The following is a 3543-nucleotide window of genomic DNA, read 5'->3' as shown; positions in this document are numbered from 1 at the left end:
TACTAAGGATAGATTAATCATGTATTAAATAGGGGCAATAATCAAAGGGAATACCTCCTTAAATAACGTGGTTGGGATTGGGTCTAACATACAAGTAGAAGGTTTAGATGAAGCAAAAATTTTAGATTACTCAGAAAGCGCTGCTGCTGCTAAACAGTTCAAACATCGATCAGATTCTAAACATTCCTCCAACACTGCCTCACTTACTGAAGACGAGGTAATCATGTTTAGGAGGATGCCAATTATTTCAATCTGAAAAACTCACAGAGAAAGAAATGGCAATTAGAAGGATTTTATTGACACAAAAATTTAAGTCTTTGGCGCTCAGACCTCGGCAGGAACATTAATGCTGAATTATACTTTAATATGCATAAGTAGATGTATGAGAACAGGGATGTTCCCCCCAGGCCTGAAACTGGTGGTGGAGTGGAGATAGAAGAAGTTTGTTCAGTCCATATGATGATCTGTTTAAGATAAATGTCCAACTTGATAAACACAGGTTTGCATGAACTGTCCATGATGAACAAGCTTGAAGCGACAGTGGAGAGGAAAAACTCCCCTTTGGGAAGAAACCTCTGGCAGAACCGGGCCCAACCTGGTGGTCTTCTGCCGGACCAATAACGAGGTGATAGGGAGTGCTGAAGACTGAAGGGAGAAAACACTCTGATGGGTTGAGGATGGAGGAACGTCATGGAAGCTAGATGAACTCAGCTACGATGGTGGAGAAGGGGTTGGGGGTGGGTTGAATCGGACATCTGATTCGTAATCCGACATGATGCGATGCTGTTTGCCCTTGCTGGTTAGTAGGCTGAGACGTGGATTTGAAGTTGCTTTTAAGATGAGCGCGGGATACTGATTGGGCTTCATGGAGGTGCGGTTCGTAGCTGATTGGCTCACATCAGAGGCGGATCGGACTCTGATTGAATGGAGGGAGGCGATGAGTTTATTCAATTGAACTTCAATTGAACTTAACATAATCATGACTATCCTCATCTTTATTTAAGCCCATTTCATCAATGATGTGCAGGCCTCTATGTCATTGTGTTCCCCCATCATCTTCTCCAACCGAGCTCATGATACAGCTCGGTTTTTCAGTAACACCCAATATCAAATGGTTTTTCTACAGATGTGTCTGTATCAAATGTGTCTCCTATACCCTGAACGGTGATAGGAGACACAAATCCAAGTGCGTCATACAGACGGTTTACAGTGGAAAGGATTCCCCGCCGAGTGAATGCTTTCCTCTCCTCTTGAACTTGGTAAGTAAAACTGTCTGAATCCAAGTCCCACAGCAAACCCAAACTGCGTTGCATAGGCAGATTATCGGATTCAAGATCCAGGTTCAGGTTTGTAGCATGATCCTCGCAGGAAAAGGCTTCCATAACCCTTTTACTGTTAGAAGCCAGTTTATGTAGCCTGGGATTTGACCAAGTTAACATTTCCTGTGTCCTTCTCAGAAGGCTGATGGCATCCTATGGAGAAGAAAGAGATTTCAGGCCATTGTCCATATAGAAATCATGGACAACAAACTATCTAGCTTTTTCTCCAAAATCCTTTTTACCCTACTCCAACTGGCTTCAGTAAAGAGTCAACGCAACGCCTCTTGTCTGTGTAGTCATTTTGGAGAGGAGTTTATCTGAATGTCGACTCCAGCAAGGCGCTGGAGGTTGAGGACATGACAGTAAAAGTCATGTCCTCAACAAAAGACTTATAAAGGTCACATAAATGTACTGATAGCAAAGACCAACCAATTCGAAGTTGCAGTGTTACTGAGAGAAAACCATGCTTTGTATTGTCCTGCCTGGTCTGCTTTTTATGACATCATCAAAAATGGCAGACTCTAAAATGTAGTACATAACTTGCGCCAGTAGATGGCAACAACTAGACACTTCTATAGTATAAATCTGGGAAATGTCAACAAACTGACATACAAACAGCACACTCCCCGTCTGAAACTACAAACGTTTCACCTTACACAACTTCCTCGAACATTCACTCCTTTGAAGAAATAAGCAAAACTATTTCACTTGCAGGTCGTGCGAACAACTTTACGGCATCTTCTTTTGGCACTCTAACCTAAACTTTCCGAACAAGTCCATCTTTACTGGGGTACATCTCAGCAATGATGCCTATAGGCCAGACATTATGTTTAACTGCGTTGTCTCTTAGGAGTACAACATCTCCTGGTTTTAAACTTCTGTGTTCAGAGGTCCACTTTTTGTGAGGTTGCAGAGTAGATAAATACTGCTTTCGCCATCTGTCCCAGAACGTGTCAGACAGACTTTGTCCTTTGTCCTTTAGGTGTAGTTGGACACCAGAGTCTTGTCCTGAGGAGGTAGCTCTTCTGTGTTGAGCCATGTGTCTGTGGAGAGGTTGTTTGGTTTCTCCAATATAAAGATCAGAACATTCCTCACTACACTGAACTGCATACACCACTCCACTCATCTTAGGTTTGGGGGTTTTGTCCTTGGGATGCACCAGCCTCTGTCTGAGGGTCCTGTTTGGTTTGAAATGTACTGGGATTTTGAGAAAACCCAACCTTAAACAGAGGAGGAGGCCTTAGGTTCCAACTCTCAAAAACTTACAACACAGCTATAGGATTAATTCCAGCCAATCATGACCTTAACTCTCACCCTCATTCGGGTGATCAAAACATTGTTCCTTTAAGCCAAGCCAATAACAACCCTAACGACTCCCCGTTACAGAGGAGTGGACCGGTTTCGGTTCAATCTGCTGGCTTAATGACTTCAACGACCGCCCATTACTAAGAGGTGGACCTGTTTCAGTTGAATTTGCATGTTATCTAAGCCATTACAAGGCCTTTGTTTGGCAATGGTATAAAGCTTGTTACTCCACATTACTCCAGACTTTTTGAATTGAGAAAGCTTCCTGGAGAGGAAGCGAAGCGTCTTCTACTATGGATTCTACTACGGAAAACAAATCCAGTTGTTTTGTTTTTTACTTTTTTTGGAATGACCATGGCTTGGATGACTGAGAATCTTCACCAGCATATCTCTCCAGAGGGTGTTGAGCCGCATGTTCATCCCATTAAATCACTGACATTCATCTGCACAGCTATCTGGCCAGCCTCCATGTCTTCTTTGCTGGATCCTGCAGCCTCTGGCCTATCCTACAGAGCTTATTGGTTTTGACCTCAAATCTTATGGCCTCTGTGTCAACCTCTTGAACTGCCTTGTGATGTTTTTTTTTTCTTTTCTGTATTTTGAACATTCTCGACTTGGTTTATGTTGATAGTTTTCCTAACTTGGTCTATAGTGAGAAATTATTTTGTTCTTGTTCTCAGATCTGACCCCAAGCCTCAGGAAGCATTTTGCAGCTGTACTACCTTCCCAACTGTGACAGCAGCTCTGAATGGGAGGATTTCCTGCTTTAACTTCCCCTGAGAAGCTCTGTCAGAGGTCAGCACCCCGGCAAGGTTCACAAGTAACAGGAAGGATGAGCCGGACCACTTAGCAGAATGAATACACATGCATTTATTACTGTCTAAATTTCCAAGCAAATTAATAATAACACATGTTTAGC

The 3543-nt window shown here is 42.9% G+C and overlaps 1 long non-coding RNA gene across 1 annotated transcript; it reads left to right on the top strand.

Moving 5' to 3' along the window:
• Positions 1-1130: 1130 nt before the first annotated feature.
• LOC118566102 lies at positions 1131-3336 on the top strand. The gene is made up of 2 exons (XR_004932800.1): positions 1131-1259; positions 3305-3336. It is a non-coding gene; the product is annotated as an uncharacterized LOC118566102 (long non-coding RNA).
• The last annotated feature ends 207 nt before the right edge of the window (positions 3337-3543 follow it).

The sequence above is a fragment of the Fundulus heteroclitus genome, chromosome 15 (genome assembly GCF_011125445.2).
Source record: "Fundulus heteroclitus isolate FHET01 chromosome 15, MU-UCD_Fhet_4.1, whole genome shotgun sequence".
Taxonomy (NCBI): Eukaryota; Metazoa; Chordata; class Actinopteri; order Cyprinodontiformes; family Fundulidae; genus Fundulus; species Fundulus heteroclitus.
This window is presented reverse-complemented; position numbering and strand designations above follow the sequence as displayed.